General features: G+C 56.9%; 1 protein-coding gene across 8 annotated transcripts in view; it reads left to right on the top strand.

Moving 5' to 3' along the window:
- Nucleotides 1–1275: 1275 nt before the first annotated feature.
- The window catches only part of Ahdc1 (AT-hook DNA binding motif containing 1), a 66364-nt gene continuing 50516 nt past the window's right edge, over nt 1276–17123 (top strand). For 4 of the 8 annotated variants that reach the window (XM_027399544.2, XM_027399546.2, XM_027399548.2 and 1 more), the window contains exons 1-2: nt 1344–1752; nt 1988–2081. The gene's annotated coding sequence lies outside the window, so the exon portion shown is untranslated. Of the gene's footprint in view, nt 1312–1343; nt 1753–1984; nt 2082–6208; nt 6295–17123 lie in introns of those variants that run through there. The other 4 variants (XM_027399547.2, XM_027399549.2, XM_027399545.2 and 1 more) reach the window with 4 other exon arrangements.

Raw genomic sequence — 17123 nt, 5'->3', positions numbered from 1 at the left:
GCTCAGAAGCAGGTGGACCACGGAGTAAGGGCATTGCCAGAGAAGGTCCCGACGTGGGGCAAGATGGACTAAACCAGCAGCCACTGGGCAAAGGAATGTCAGCCACAGTTGTGAAGTTGGGATCTTCTCAGGAGCAGTCAGTCGGTAGACATGTGGCAGAGCAGTGATCGTGCATTATTCATCGGCTTCTACAAACCTCAGCTAACACTTGTCTACTGAAGTGCCGAGGGAGGACACACAGACACACGGAAAGGTCATCCAGAAAGGGGGATCAAGGGGATCACCCCTCTCCGTCACTGCCCAAGGGTTAAGCATGCGAGCTTTGGAATTAGCCAGAGCCTGGATCCACCACTTTCTAATCCGGACACCTAGGCCTCAGAATTCCTGTATCTATAATTGAAATAAGGTCTTCTAGGGTTGTTGAGATGCTCCAGGGCTCCGTGGTGCCCGGGTGCTCAGTAAATGGCAGCCGCAGGAATTCTCCTTTCAGGGCTGTCCAGCCAGCTCCCTGGGGTAACAAAGCCTTCCTCAGCGGCGCACATTCCCATCTGTGGGGTAGACAAGGCAGGGGGCCCAGAGCCAAGGGCTGGAGAACAGATGTGACCTGATGAGGAGGTAGGTGAAAGTGCTGAGCCCAGCCCCCACGCGCAGCAGGAGCTAGAGAACTGTTGACTTCGGCTTACAAGCAGTTGTTTAAATTCGGAAAGAGGCATGGTATCTATGAATTGTCCAGGATTTTTGCGCCCTCGCCGCCCGCCCTTGGACAACAAAAAGTAGGCGCTGGAGGAATTAAATCCAGGGCTGAGTTTGAGGGGAAGGGCCACTAAGTGCGGAGGAGGCTCTGGCGTTTCCAGAGCGGCTTTCTCGCCAGAAGCCTCTATTGAAGGGAAAGACGTCCCCACATTGAGAATGTCAGTCCTCACTTCTCTCCATGCCCCTCTCAACATGTTTGGGACACCCCAGAAAGTCGCAGCCCTCTTGGCTCATCCTCTGATGCCCTATTCCACTCATTCCATTCTCAGACCCCGCCCCTGCACTACCACCCGCAACCTCGGCGCAGCCAGAGCCCGGGGTAGGGGCCTCGGAACGCCGGGAACCTTCCTAAGTCTGGAGGAGGATCAACACTCCTAGATAAACAGGGACTCATCCCGGCCAGGGAGACTCAGGCACGGGGTCCGCTTCGGGCCGCGCCGTCGGAGCCGCGGGAGCGACCCCGCCCGCCCAGCGCGCGGAGCGGCCGAGCGGGGACTACAAGTCCCGGCGTGCCCTGCGCGCGCTCCCCCCTGGGGTTCCGGATGGTGAGCAGCGAAGGTAAGGCGAGCTCGCAGAGGCAGCGGCGGCGGCGGTGGAGACGGAGAGAGGCAGGCAGGCAGGCAGGCAGGGCGAGGGCGAGAGACGGAGGGAGGGAGCGAGCGAGCGAGGCAGACCAGACAGACAGACAGGCGGGCGGGCGGGCAGAGCGAGCCACCCGCCAGGCTGCGCTCAGCCCCGCTCGCAGCGGAGAGAGCAGAAGGCAGGAGGAGGGAGGGGAGGAGGGAGGAGGGAGGGAGAGAGGGAATCCAGCTACCACCACCCAAAGCCAGCGTCTGCTTTCTGTCCTCATTTCCTTTTCCCACCCAGCTCAGAGAGCAGAGAAAGGCAGAGAGAGCGAGAAATAGAGACAGGCAGACAAACAGACAGACAGACAGAGCGGGAGGGAGGAGGGCGGCGGAGGAGGAGCAGGAGGACTACGCGGGGCGCCTTCCCTCCCAGGTTTGCAATTGGGGGGGTTGGGGGCGGGGGTGTCCAGGGCTGTGAGAGTGTGTGCGCGGCTGGGGGAGCGAGTGGGGCTCAGATAGCGAAGGAGTGATCGTGGTGGGGGGGCGCCGCGGGAGCGGGGGGCCGTGTCCAGCGGAGTTAGCGGCGGAGAATGTGAGCCGAGGCGCGAGCCATGCTGTCAGCGACGGCAGGCGGCTCAGGGCTCCTCTACGACTCCTCTTCCCAGCAGCCGGGCGCCCGCGTCGCTGCCGCTGGCGGAAGATAGACGCCCCCCGAAACCCCTCGCCTGGCTCGGACCCCGGAGCCGGCAGCCCAGCACTCCGGTAAGTAGCGCCTCCTGCCCAGCTCTAGACGCCACTGGGGACCGGCCGGTCAGGCTCTTTTGTGCAGCGCACTGAGGGGGGGCCCAGCGCCCCCAGTCCGGTCCGCCGGACCCCGTGGCTGCGGTGCCCGCGGTGCGATCGGTCTTTGTTTCCACCGGGGCCCGCGGCTCGGCTGGGCTCGGCTCGAAGCCTGGCAGGCAGCGCCGGGAAGGGGGAGGGGAGGTGGACGGGAGGGGGGGCGGGGAGGGGGGGTTCTCGGGTTTCCTGGCCGCCCCGCGGCTCCCCCGGCTCGGGGGCGAGGTGCGCGCCCAGCGCTGCCGCGCACCCCCTCCTCCTTCCCCCTCCCTCCGCCTTTGGATTTAAAACTGCAATTTGCTCTCCAGCTTGCTGAGAATGTGGGGGGGTGGGATGTAGGGGGACCGTGGGAGCGGAGAACAAGGCTGGATTTTAGGATAGGCACTGGGAAAAGGGGAGACTGCGGAGGGAGGAGCCCCTCCCCTTCAGCCCCCAAATCCCAAGGTTCCGCTGGCGCTCTGGGAGTTGAGGGGCGGGGACCTAATGACCTGGAGGGGGTGTGGGGTGGAGGAGGGATTTGGGGGCGGCCTGGCCAGAGGGGTTGGGCCGCGTGCCCGGTTACCTGGCGAACAAAGTCGGCTCACTTTTGCATAAATAAATAAATAATCGCCTATCAATACGTTTCCTCTAGGGCTCTGATTGTATTGGGCCCCCTCTTCCCCAGGGGGTGGGGTGCTGAGTGACAGCTGTCAGCCCCCTAGGTCGGGAGCTGGGGTGAGCTGCTGAATCTCTGCTTTCTGGCTGAGGGCGCCTTTCCCGGCTGGGTCTGGGTCCCCGGGCAGAGCCAGAGGGGCAGGGGGCTGGCTCTGAGACTAGGAAATAACCTTGTTTCCTGTTCTACAGGAAAAGGGACAGCAACCCAGAGTTTGGGGGCTGGGGATGAGGACTGATGGGAGCTAGGGGGAGGGTTCCCCAGCAGCCTGACCCCCCACCCTCCTGCCAAGCAAAGGGGCCAGCTGAGGGAGGAAGGATGTGGGCCTTGCTGGCCGGAGGCGGGAGCTGGGGCTGTCCCTGAGGCGGGCAGCGGGCACAGATCGCACAGAGCAGGAGGAGGGAGAGAAGCGGGGGCGGGAATTCTCTACCGCAGACCCTAGGGGCCAGGGCCAGATGTGGAGGGGTGGGGAGTCTCCCCTCCCTCCTAGCTTGGGGGCCCTGGGGCTGGGCTGGGAGGGGCTGAGCCTGGTGCCCTCGGTTCTGCACCAGTGCCTGACTGGCAGGGCCAGCTGAATATGGGCCCAGGCGTCACCCTGGGAGGCAGGGCTGGGCTGCACCAGCCTGGTCCCTGAACACAAGGAGGGACCCTTGGGGGGCCTGTGTCTGTCTGGCTGGGCAGGCGTTTCCCGCTGGACCAGTTGGTGTCAGGCGGGACTTGGCCCCAGCTCCCTGGGCTGAGCTCAGGGTGTGAGGACAAGCTTTGCCTCCGGGTCAGGGTGGCCACATTCTGTCCGCTCTTGCTGTTGCCGCTGGCAGGGAAGGGGCATGAGCCCAGGCCTGGGCAGAGTCCTGCCAGGGGCATTGGGGTGTTTCTATTGTTGACTTGTTCCTGTTCAGGGTGGCCCGGTGTGTATGGTTGTGTGAGCCAGGGCTGTAAGTGAAAGATTACCAGCCTGTCCACCCCCCTCCCTGCACGGGAGGAGCAGGCAGGCTCGGCTGTGGTGGTCAGCTGTGGAGGGACCCCCGAGGTAGCACATGTATGCCACTTGTTATTGCCTTCCTTTGAGCAGATGTGTATTTATTTTTATAGTAATGGAAAATCAAACTGGATAGTAAGTTGAATTCATTTTCCCCCGTGTCAATAGTTGGAGTAACCCCCAGAGACTGATGAACTTATGGCCCCAGAGCTCCCACCCTTCAGAGGTGGGGCAGTGACTAGTGAGGGTATAAGCTTTGGGAGTCCATGGGCATCAACCCAAACCAGTGACTCATCTCCCACTTGGTCTGGCATTGGAGCAGGTGCCCAGGTAGGGCAGACACTGCCCCCTCCCCAGGCATCCCCAGGGTGCAGTTTGGCCATTCAGTCACCTCCCTGGCCAGAGCCTGAGTTGTGCCTAAGCCCTCAGGGACATTCCCCTGGTGGGCTTTCTTCTCCGCCTGGGCTCCAGGCCCACGTGCTGATATTTATTTTCTGTACTAAAATCCATTTTTAATGCCGTTACTTTTGAAATAATATAGAGAGAAACAAATGTGATGTGTTTAAGTTGCCCTCTGTGAGTTTTTAATGTGATCTATGGCTGAGGTAGTGATGGAAAGAGCTGTTGGGCTTGGAGAAATCTGTTGTCAGAGAGAAAGAGAGTTTGCTGTTTATTATGGTTTTTGGTTTGGGGGGGTCTGGGACAAGATTGTGGGGTCAGGGAGCCCCTGACACCCCCAGGTAATGTGGGTAAACAGTTTAGTTTCTCAGTTTTAATGTGTGAGGCGTCCAGGATTATATTATAATGTTCCCAGCTCAACTGATGGGGCCTTTGGTGATGGGGGGCGGCCCCCCCCCCCCCGCTGCCATGTGCTTGGATATTGGCAGGAAGAGGTGTCTTGCTTGCTGAGTTTAATAGAGGTGTACAGTAGGGAGGTTAGGCTTGGATTCTGAAAGATGTTAAGGGGAGGGGCTCCACCTCCTTGTGACTTTGGGGCAGACTGTTCCTGGCAGAAGACAGTTGGGGTGGGTGCACTGGTAGAGCCCTAGGGGAATGTCACCCTGAAGCATGCCTCTGTTCCCCATTGGACAGGGTTTCCTGCTAGCAAACCTTGATTTTGGTTATTTCCCCTCCTTGCTCTATACGACCCCCAGGTCTACTTGTGTGCCTGTGCTTGTGTGCAAGTGTGTTTGTGTGTATATGTATGTGTGTGTATGTGTTTATGTTTGTATGGGGGGGGCTTGAGCAAGCTCCATGTCTTCTGCCAGCCTCCCAAGACCAGGGGGTGACATGCCTGTGTACCAGATGCCCTGGCCCTTCTGGTCTGGCTGGGTGAGGTCAAGCAGATGCACTATTATGGGATGGAGCCAAGCTCTGTCTCTGGTGGCTGGGATCTCTTGGGACACAGAGAAGGGGCAAAGCCTAGGTGTGGTGGAGCTGGGGACTGCTAGTTGAAGCAAGGGTAATATTGTTGCTAATGCCAGCAGATGGGCCCCCCCAGGGAGAGAGAGTGGGGTGGGGGAGGAGACCCAGACAGCCACATGCTGCTGAAGAGAGGGAAAGATAGAGGCCATAGCCACTGAAAAGAGTGACGAGAGAAAATAGGCAAGGAACACCAGGATCTTGGGGCTCAGTGGTGGGCCCCAGGAACCTTAGAGGGCCTAGGCATGTCCCACTGCTTATACGTAGCCAGATTCAAGGAGGCACTGAGGTCTTGGCTGTCATGATTGAGTGCTGGGATTGTTTTTTGGCAGAAAGATAAGCACAAATGTCTCTGGGAAGTGGGGAGGACAGGTGGGGAACAGGAGAGGGAAGAATGCACAGCATGAACAAGAGAGGGGGGCTCCAGGGGTCTTGACTAACGCTTCCAGCGCAGCAGCCTTTCCTCTCTGTTCTTCTCAGGTGTCTGGGAACCAGGCTAAGTTCTTGGGACCTGTGGGTGGGGCCTGGGCTCGGTGGAACACTCCACAGGTTGGCAGGTACCCTGTGCTAGGAGACACCCATGTTATAAAAGCGGGGGACCTTAGCACCCCTAAGGTGCCTGTCATCATTCATTGGGGTCCGTCCCTTCCCACTGACGGAAGGAATCCAAACCCAGAGAGGGGAGCCCAGGGTTACAGACACTGTGGCAACCCCAGTGTTTTGTGCACTACTTCACTGTAGCTGGAGAACCAGATCAGCTGCAGGGGGCCCTCCTCAGCACAGAGGGGGTTGGAGCCTGGGGAGAAGAGCAAGCAGGCACCCTTGTGGCCAGAGCCCCCTCAGGGGAGGGGGAGGCTCTGCTGCCAGGAGAGTGAGGGAGGGAGGGAGGGAAACAGTGAGTCAGGCTTCCAAGAGCTAAGGATGTGAGAGCCAGAGCTTGGAGAGAGAGGGCAGGAAGGGCTGCTCTGAAGGGGGAGAGGGAGAGAGCCCAGCCAGAGGCCAGGAGAGCTGTGGAGGGAGGCAGCCAGCCCCTGGCCCCAACCCAGTGGCACTGTAGGGTGCAGCCAATATGGACTTTGCCTGAAGTGGGTCAGGAAGGAGCCTTCTTGTGTCCCTTCTGCATCTCTTTCTCGGATCAGTCTCATTGCTGACCTGACCCCTGGGTCTCAAGAGGATGATCGTGTCTTCCCGTCCCTTCCCTCTTGCACCTCATTTTCTCTGTCATTTGTGGGACTTGAACTCTGAGCTACTGGGGAGGGAGTGAACACAGCAGGCTGGAAGAATGTTGGGAGGTGCGGTCTTAAGATGATGGCTGGGTGCTGGGGCACTGTTGGAGCCTGCTGGGAATGCAAGGTAGGCAGCTGATCTCTGGGTGTGTGCCACTGTGGTAGGGACAAGTGAGTGGGCAGTGACACCAGGACTCTGTGTCTGTGTGTGTGTGTGTGTGTGTGTGTGAGAGAGTGGTGAGTGGTGGATGAGTTGCTTTGTGCCTCTCAGGACGGTCAGTGCCTTGACTGGACAAGGTCCACACATGGTCCAAACCATCCTCTGTTGTTTCTGGGCAAGATACTGGTGTGCTTCCCCTCCCACCCATATCCTTATGGGTAGATAGGAGGTAGAAATGGCCTCATGGAGCTGACAGGAACTGGCAGGATAGCCCCTAGTGCCTGGAGTTGGGAGGGGTCCCCAGAGACTGCCTGGAAAGGAGGAGGGAAAGAGCCCCTCCTGCCCAGCTGACAGGAAGCCCTGGCTCCCAGCCCCTCCTTCCCTTAAGGCCTAGCCTTTCCCTCTCCCAGGATCCCTGTGTCTCCTCCTGTTGGCTAGGACATAAGGAAGGTGGGCACTGAGGAGCCTTCTCCTACAGGGCCTGACTTTGGAGAGAATAGTGAGGGAAGGATAAAGTGAGCCCCCTGCTAAGCCATGAAGGCAGCTGCAGGTAAAGCCTTGCTTTTGGTTTTCCTGCTCTGGGGTCCTTGGCCTGGGAGCCTAGGGGAGGGGCTGCTTCTGCAGCTGGCTGGCCTCAACTCCCAGAGTCTCCCAGATGCTATTGAAGCCAGAAGCTGCAGGTCTTGACCACCTCCCTTCCCCGACCTGAGGCAGGAGAGGCCTTTGCTGACCTAGAGGAGGTTAAGAGGAGAGTGGGGGTACCTTTAGAAGGACTAGTACAGACAGATGGGTGGTAGAACAGATGGACAGAGACACCCACGCACAGACAGACTGAGAGAGATGGACAGATGGACTGGGACAGGGAGAGACGGACAGACAGAGGTGCTGGCAGAGAGTGGAGTCAGAAAAATGGAAAGACTGAGGAGACACAGTGTAAGTGAAGAGAAAGATGGGGAGAGACTGAGAAACAGGAAGAGATAAAGAAAGGGGGAAACCCGGAGGGGGGGCGGGGACGGGGGACGACACACACTGAGAGACTGACTGACTGGAGGCTACAAACCACAAACAGGAATTTGATGAGAATCTGGAAGGTGTTTTCTGCCTGGTCCCTCCCCAAACCCCCAGGCCAGCCAGCCAAGTCTCCATTCCTTCCACCCCCGGCTCAGTTTCCAGCTGCTAAAAGAGGTCAGGGAGAGAGAGGGAGAGGGAGAGCAAGGCCTTTCAGAGCCCCTTCTTCTCTGTTTTTCTGTTGGAAGGGGGGTTGCTGAGAGGGCTCTCCTGGTCCCTACTCCAGCATAGAAAGGTTTGGCTTGCTCATCTCAGGAAAGGTCTCTTTATGCTCCCCACTGGCTGGAGGGTGGTTCCTCTGTGTAAATGTCCCCTTGACTCCCACCTGTACATACACATTTTGTAACCTGGTGCTTTATTCCCTCCTCCCTTCCCTCCCTCCTTTCCCCTTCCCCTCCCTTCCAGCTTTTTATTCATTTATTTATTTTTATTTTATTGATGTGTATGTCTGTGTGAGGGTGCTGGATCCTGGGATGACAGGCAGTTGTGAGCTGCTATGTGGGTGCTTGGAATTGAACCCAGGTCCTCCAGAAGAGCAGCCAGTTCTCTTAACCGCTGAGCCATGTCTCTAGATCCTCCGTTAGGTTTCTTACATGTAACAGATAACATGCTTGTGCTTCCTTAGCTATCTAGGTGGTGACACACAGGCCTACTGTGAAGTCTCAGATGTGTTGTCACAAGTTCGAACTCTGACATCATACATTGAGAGTCATACCTGAGCAGAGAGGGCCCCGGTTCTGACCCAGCTGATAGAGGATCTCCTCAATGGGTACAAGCTCTCCAAGGAAGGCAAGGCAAGGCCTGGACACAAAGGTGCTGTGGAGGATTGGATAGTGGGAAAAGGCTACCTGAGAAGTGGTAAGGGTGTGTGTGTAAACAGACACGAACACGCACGAACACGCACGAATCTATCGTGAAGTATGTGAGATGGGGTATGTAACAGAGACAAAGGGAGAAAGAGAGAGGGAGTGTGTGTGCGTGTGTGTGCGTGTGTGTGTGAGTGTGTGCGTGTGTGTGTGCGTGCGTGTGTGCGTGCGTGCGCGTGTGTGTGCGTGCGTGCGTGTGTGTGTGCGTGCGTGTGTGCGCGTGCTTGCGTGCGTGCGTGTGTGTGTGTGTGTGTGTGTGTGTGTGTAAAGATAAGGGTGTATAAAGAGGGCTGAGACTATAGCACAGTGATGGTGCATTTTCCAAACATATACAAGAAAGACCTCAGGTTCAGTCTCTGGTATTACCAGAAGAAAAAAGAAAGAAACCTTGACTTTAGGTTGCCTTGACAAGATGGTGTGTGAGACAATACTGGGTTTTACAGATGAGTAGCTAGATGGTGTGTGTGTTCAGGGCCTGAGGCCTGTATAAGGGTGCAGTGGTGCACATTGTATGTGGAAGCTTGTGGGTGTTTGTCTGAACTTTGCGGGTGTGCATAGGTAAGCATAGCTGCAGGTACCAGGCTGTGCTGGCTGTTGTCCTGGCTTGGATGGGTGTTTTTCAAGGCCTTGCTGCTGCCTAAATAGGGGCCATCAGCATAAAAACATGACTAGGGCTACCAGGGGCCTTGCAGCTGGGGACTGACCCACACAGACAGCCCAAGGACAGACATGCCTGCCCCTGTCCTCCTGCTTCTTGCCTGGCGGCAGTGGTTTTCAAAGGAGCCTCCGTGAGGACTGTTTCTGTGTAGTTCTCCCCACCCCCAGCCAGTGCCTCTTCAAACACAGTGACGCCCTCCAGGCAGCTTCATGGAAGCTTCTGCTTGGACCATCTGAAGGCAGGTGGGTGGGTTGAGAGTCACTGTTGCTCCCGAGGGACAGAGGAGGTAGCTCTGCTCCTGGGGCCCAGGCACAACTGGAGACAGATGAACCTGCCTGTCTCAACGGTGTGGTCCCAGTCCATGTACCCCACAGCAGAGGGCTTCTAGGGGGGCAGTCCCCAGGTGGACCACTGAGCAAAGGCTAGGACTGCATTTCATCTTCCCAGAGGTCTATCCCTTCGTCTCACCATATAGCTCCCCCCACCCCCTCCGTCAGGTCTCCAAGCCCCTAACTCCTCCAGTATGTATATGTGCCCCAAGTATGCTCGTGGCTTCAGCAACTCCAAATAATTGCTAAACATACCTACAAATACACAACCCCAACACTTCTACATACAACCACCTGATACCAACACCGCTACAAGTGTAAACTGTAACACCTCCCTAAACACCGGGAGCCCTAGTTATAATCCTGATGCCCTCTCACACATGTGCTTTGTAACCCTAGCATCTCTGACATCAAGGACCCATACTTGCCCTCCCAGGACGTAGTTCTCAGGCCTCTGGCACTTCCCCAGGTGCAGCCTCCCTATCCTAATACAGTAGTTCCTGCCACACTCTCTTCAGTTCCAGCACCTCCACACCCATTCCCAATTAAAGTCACTGTAACCTGTCCATCCTTCCAAACGCAGTGCAGTCCCAGCACTTAACCCTAGACACTCCAACACACACACACACACACACACACACACACACACACACACACACACACACACACAGCTTCTACCACATTCCCAAGCACATCAGGGCCTTCTCCAAACCCAACACCTCACCAGATACCCCCCAGACCTGCTTACAGCCCTCATACCTTCCCATGCATAGATTTCACGGCCAGCATCTCACACCTCACACAAGCATTTATTTACCCCCAGCTAGAGCCTGGCAGCCTGCACCGACACCTTTTCAAATAAGCCCCTACCCAAACACGCGTGTGCACATGTGTGCACTTGCACGCACACACACACACACACACACACACACACAATCTAGGCTATTTCCACCTTTATCTCAAACTCACACACAAAGCTTCCTCTAGCATACCTTCCTCCAAAGGTCCTCATAGCTTCGATACCGCCCCGGCATGCGTGTGCATGCATTCACACTCCTCATAGGTTCCATAGGCAACCCTGCCTGAGCCCTAGCAGCTCCCCAGACCTAGCCAGCTCTGATTCTAGGCTCAACCCTGGAAAGGCACAAGGACACTCCTACACCTTTCTCCAAACACACTCAGCTTGTCTATAACATGCACAGCCTTGCCTAGTCACCGCCCTGACCCATTCGCCCCTTTAAGCTCACATGTAGCTTTTCAGCTTCCCCGGCACCCCATGACACCCTGTCACACACCCCGCCTCAGCCTCATTTCTTGTGCAGCCCTCACTCCCACCAGCCACACATTCCAGCACACCCTCCCCCACTCAGCTCCTTACCCCCAGACAGCCTCTCCTTTTCACACGCATTGCTCTCTGTCTACTGCCCAAGCCTCCTCCACTTCCCAGAGCCTCCTCTGCCTGGGGAGCCATCTCCACCCCTCACTGCCCCAGGCCTTTCATTCTTGGACAGTGAGGGTGGACATCTGGTTCAAAGCTGCCCCCCCCCAGATCCTGGGCTGTGGACACTCTGGCCTAAGCCGGGGGGTGGGCGTTGAGCCCCTTTTGGGAATAGGCAGAGCCACTTGGCACCTGGTCACCCTGAACTCTCAGCCAAGAACTCTTTGAGTACCTAGCTGTGCCTGGGCTCTGGCATGCACGTTGGGGGTAGGGGAGGTGACTCCCACACCCCAACCTGCCAGACAACCCCCCCCATACCTGAGAGGGACAGGGATTTGGGAAAGGGATGGGGAGGGTGCTGGCTTGATGAACCTCCACAGATCTAGGCTGTGGGGCTTGGCCTTCCTGGGAGTCAGTTCCTTTACTAGATGCATGATTTTAAACGGAATCTCCACCATCTGTTCCACCCCCTAATTACAGATGCACAGACTCCACCTCAGAGGGCAGCATGAGGGGAGTGATTTAGAGCCCGAGCTGCTCCTTCCTGTCTGCTTTAGGGATGCAGAGACTGGGGGGAGTATTACAGTCCCCCAACTCACTTCTATCCTGAGGGTCCCTGGTATCTCTTGCTGAGAGAAGGCTCATAGGGGGCTTCCCCGACCCAGGAGTACTAAAAGAGGGGACAGTTATATTGCTGTGGGAGGGGGTCCCCAAAACATTGCCTAGGTCCCAGGTTAGCCAGTCCTAGGTTGCAGGCTACATTAGGCCCTTAAAGAAATTCAGAGGATACATCTCTTGTCTTTGTGCCCTTGGGAGCCCACAGGCACTAGCTTGACCAAGCTGTCTGCCCACCCTGGTGGGAGCAGGGATTGGTGAGATAGGGAAGGCAGTCATAGCTGACTGGAGCAGCCAGGTTCTGGCACACCAGACACGGGCAGGCACTCCAAATGCCACCAGGTGTGTTTGTACATGGTGCCCATCCATCCGAGTTGGTACCCCAGCTGCAACTGTGGTCTGTGGGATTGGGTCAGCACCAGAGGTGAGAGGCTCTGAGGGATGAGGGACTGCATCGCGAGGATGGGCTCATCTTTGTCCTTGGGCACAAGGGACCTGGGTCCCTGCTTGCTTGGTAGTGGTGCCGGTGGTGGCGGTAGTGCAGTAGGTACACTGCGGTAGACTCCAGAGCACTCACTGCAGGGAGAAAGGGAGAGAGGTTGGGCTGGAGGAATTTTAAAGATTGCTGCAGGCAGGAGGGTCTCGGAACCCTGTGGAGCGGGCAGTCATGCAGAAGTAATCCTATCGCTGCCTGCCTGGAGGAGTGGAGAGGAATGGGGGGGGGCGAGGTTGGAAGGGAGGATAGGCTGTTGCCCCTCTGAACCCTGCCCCAGCCAGCCCTGAAGGGAACCAGGGACTCCAAGCCCTTTCCCGAGGAACCACCTTGTGTTCCCTCCCACCTAGCATGCGCCCCCAGAGGGCCAGTGTCACAGCTGCTGCTCAGCTCCCACCTCGGAGTTTCATAAATAATGCAGCTCAGTGGTGGGGGCCAAGCCTGCCCCCAGTCACCTTGGGTCACACAGTGTGGTACTTCTAGCTAGCAGACCTGTGGCAGAGCCCCTCTCCCTTCCACCCTGCCTCTTTCCTGCTGTGTGAGCCTGAGTCAGAGGCCTAGCCACTCTGGACTGGGACCTTAGCAGAGGAGTATGGAAGAGCCCAGAAACCCCCGTCCTTTTGTCCCACCTCCTCGCTTTCACAGGCTAACTGGCAGCCAGCTCAGCCAATCCGGGCCGGAGAAGGCTGGCCTGCTCTCCTAAGGCCTCACCTTTCTGGCCCCTCCATTTTGCAGATGGAGTAACCGAGTCCAAGGGCAGAAAGGATGGTCAAGGCCAGCCCGCTGATGAACCCCCTCCTTCCTGCCCCATTCTGCTGTCACTCAGGCTGTTCTCAGCCTCAGCTCAGCTAAGAGCAGGGCCTGGGGGGGGGGGGGCAGGCGGGGGATGTTTGGGAAAGTGGTTGCGGCTGAGAGGTTGCCATGGCGATACTGCAGGATGCCGAGCAGAAGTGGGGGTCCCACAGGGTCTCTGGGGCCCCCAGCTCTACACCTCTGTGGGCTTCTCTTCCCATCTCCTGTCCCCCACCCAGATGCCTGTCAGGCGGCTTCAGTGACAGGCAGGGTGGGTGACAGGTGGTGCAGGTGATGGGCTGGGTGGGTGACAGGCTGGGTGGGTGACAGGTGGTGCGGGTGTGAGGCAGGCAGGTGACGAGCTTGGTGGTGACGGGTTCTGTGGATGACAGGCAGGGGGTGTGGTTGGCGAGAGTGCTGTCTCCTGGCTGGTGGCCTGTTGTGGCCCCCCACCTTCATGCGTGTGCACACATATAGTCACTAGGCTCAGAGCTTGGGGCTAAGATACTAATGAGGCTTATTACGCATGGAGGGGCAGGTGCCCGGGCTCACTAATGAGAGGCTTTTAACGAATAGGGAAGACAGCTGGGGGGCTTCCAGGAAATTTGGCTGGGCCTCCTGGTCTGAGGCTCTGGGGGTCCCAACCTGGCTCAAGGAGGTTGGTTTCATCCTCCAGCCACATCTGAGTCCCTCTGGACAGTGGATTTATGTTAATATAGTGTAAAGCAGTTAGGAGAGCAGCCACTGTGTATCAGGCACTATGCCAAGCTGTTTGCCTGCATTGACTCGGCTGGACTCAACAACTCTATGAGGGCTACGACCCATTTTACAGATGCAAAGTCTGAGACGGAGAAGATATGGGAATTCACACAGCCGTGGTCCACCCCGTACTTTAATTGAGGTCCCTGTAACTTGTCCTGACTGACTCTCTCAGAATCTTGGTTTCACAGATCCACAAAATGGATATAGGAGGAGAATAATCACAGGTGGTTAGCCCTGACTTGGGTGACTTCAGTCTCTTTCAGTTAGTTGCCTAGGCCACCTCACCCCTTGTGGCCCAGTTTCTGTTGACTCCCTTGCGCTGGAGAGAGCAGGGTTTAGGGTTGAAGAGGCTGAGCTGAATGGAGAATACCTGGTCTATCAGAGCCACTTCCTGTAGAGTGTGGTGGGGCCCAGAGAGAGTAGAAGCCACCCAAGGTCACACACCCTGGTGAGCTGTAGGGCCTCTCTGGATCCCAGGTCTTTGGGCCTGTTGAAAGGGTGGGGCTTGGAATGGTGATGGGGCTGGGAGGCGCCTCCCCTTGGGCCCCACCCTGCAGGCTTGTTTCTTCCCTGGAGGTTTTGAGCCCCCCAGCTCTTGGGAGGGTGCAGGGTTGTTGGCTGACTCTTTAGGGCCATGCCCCCTCCCATCTATCTGAATCCCTAGTGTCAGTTAAGCCCCTCCCTTTGGTACCCGCTGGGGCGGAAACTCCCTGGCAACAGCTGATGGATGGGTTGGGGCCTTGACATTGGCCTGGGGCCACAGCATAACCCTGGAGGGACCAGGCTGGGACTGGGGGACTTGGAGGGGAATTTGAGGGAGAAGGATGAGGCTCATAAATCTTGGAGTCCTGGTTCCTCTTCAACCTTAATCTCTCACCAAACCAGCTTTCCAGCTGCTTACCCCATGTTGCTGGAGGTTGAGAGAGCCCACCTGCCCATTCTCTCCCCACTCTGACATTTCACTCTTGGGAAAGAGCGGGGGTGCAGCAGCACCGATGGGCAGAGCTAAGAGGCCTCTGGATAGGTGGGCAGAGAGGGCTTGTGATGGGTAGGGTAGAGGGCTTCATTCCCTCAGTTTCCCCAGCTAGGGCTGCTCAGTTCAGTCCAGAAGGAGAGCCAAGACCAAAAGGATTTCACAGATGCAAGACTAATACACAGTCTTGGCCTGAGAATCCCCCCTCCAAGAGGCCTGGAGGTGAGCCTTAGTACCCAAGGCAGGGTGTGTGCTGAGGTCAGGCTAGGGCGGTGCTTGGTAGCTGGCCTGGGAAAGCAGGCTTCAAGGAGGCCAGAGGAAGGGTGGTGGTTTGCTTGGGGGGGTTGGGGCTGGGGAGCCATCTTTGGTTGGAAGGCAGGGGGTCTGGCTTTCCCACAGGCCCAGGCAACTGTAGGCTGGAGTGCTGGGGCCCTCCCAGCTCCCCAGGGAACCCGTTGCTGCTGGGCCTTGGGGACTCAGGCGTCCTGGCGGGTGAGGGCGGGTCTCCAGCAGGCGCCCTGCCAAACCCCGCAGCCTGCTCACCAGGAATCTTGTTGCTGAGAGATGGAAAATCCCGGCTGGGCCTGCAGCTCATCCCTCCCCTCCGGGAGGAGGAGGGACTCAAAGATTCCTTCCTGCACCCCCCCCATCTGGGGCAGAGCCCTCTTTGGCAGTGGGTGGGGCTGGGGGCCCAGGACAGGCCTCTAAGGCCCAGTCACATGTCCTGGAGTCCTGCCCAGTCCACAGTGGGCACCAGGGCACTCTGGAGGCCGAATGAGCCTGTTGCAGCAGAGGAGGGTTAGAGGTGCCAAGGGCCAGAAGGGGCCTGAGTGGGGGCTGGAGTCTGGCCCTGGCCCCACTGGCTCCCCCAGGGTGGAGGGTGAAGAGTTGGTTCTCTCCTTGGACAGGAAGACGAATGATCCTATTATGGGAGCGTGATTTTATTCCACGTGTCACGGAGTCTGAGATTAACTTGCTCACCAGTCTGTGACAAACCCCTCACACCCAACACACACACAGACACACACATGCAGAGGTAGAGAGACACACACATCCACAGTGTCACAAACACAGATAAGCACTGCTGTGCTACAGTGCATAGCATGGCTTACACAGTGACACACTCATAGCACATACTCAGATATTCTAAAGCTTCAGACCCACAGCTTCAAAATAGTGTGTCTGCCAGAATGCGGCCACCCGGGTCTGCAGATGCAGACAAGCAGTCCTAGAGTCTCTTGCATCTACCCCTTCAACATGCAGAGTCAAGGACACACGGTACCCCATAGACACAGATGAACTTAGACACACAAAACCAGACACTGCCACCCAGACAGGCATAGACCAACAGCCACACTCTCAGACAAAGGCCCTAGATACATACAGACAAAGACAAGTGCAGACACACGGCTGGCAGAGCTTACACAAGCACAGGCGTGCACACCCGGACATAGACAAAGACAGATAAATGCCCAGAGGTTTTGCTGTGGACAGATGTGGAGGTACACGCACATCTGGGCCTCCTTCTCAGTCTCCCTGCTTGGGAACATAGTGATCTGATGCCTTAGAGGCTCTGAGGAGTCTTCTGCTCCACGAGCATTAACCCTTGGCCCCCACCTCTGGCACCAGACCTGTGGCAGAGGCCACCCCAGCCACACACTGAGCAGAGCCCTGACACCTCTTAACTTCTATGTTGGTCACGCTCACAGGGACACCATCTTCCCCTGTGCAATTATCTTACAACAATCCCGATCACAGTCACATCCCCTCAGTCATGTGCCCCCCCCCATCTTTCCAGTCATCCTTCCTTCTAGTAGACATGTGCAACTTTAGTCAGGTATAGACAGTATCCTGTGTGTGTGTCTGTGTGCGCGTGCGTGAGTCCGCGCACATACATAGTTTTCCTCCTCAGACGCCTATGCAGACCCACAGTCTTCATGGCTTTCTTGCAAAGAGTCATCGTCGTGTCACACACACACACACACACACACACACACACACACACACACACACACACACACACCCCCGTTTCCTTGCATTCTCACACACAGGTTAATTCACAAATGCAACACACATCGCTCCTCACCTCTCACACATGCACGCGTGCACCGCCTCTCACAAACACTCCAGCTGCCAGGAGTGGAGCTGTGCTGCAGGTCGGGCCCTCGTGGCATTTGTCACTGCTCTTCCTTATGTCCTTGGCCTTCCTAGCCTCAGTCTCTCCTCCACCTCCAGCCCTGCATATGTGACCTTGTGTTCTTTTTTTTTTTTTCCTGTCTAGTCAACAAGTGTATATAGAGCATTCATTGCCTTAACACACATCGCAGGAGCATTGTTTATGGGTGAAGCCCCAGGGAGACTGATAACAAAGACAGGCACAGGCTCTTTTCTCATTCCAAGTTTTGTGACCAACCTGGCCATTTGTTGCTTCTCTTTTTCTACTAGATTGGAAGGTAAGCCATGATCGGTATATGTATGAAGTCATAATAGGAACACGGTGGGAAGGGTGTTCTAGCCAGAGGGAACAGCATGTA

This window comes from Cricetulus griseus, chromosome 2, assembly GCF_003668045.3.
Source record: "Cricetulus griseus strain 17A/GY chromosome 2, alternate assembly CriGri-PICRH-1.0, whole genome shotgun sequence".
NCBI classification, from domain to species: Eukaryota; Metazoa; Chordata; class Mammalia; order Rodentia; family Cricetidae; genus Cricetulus; species Cricetulus griseus.
This window is presented reverse-complemented; position numbering and strand designations above follow the sequence as displayed.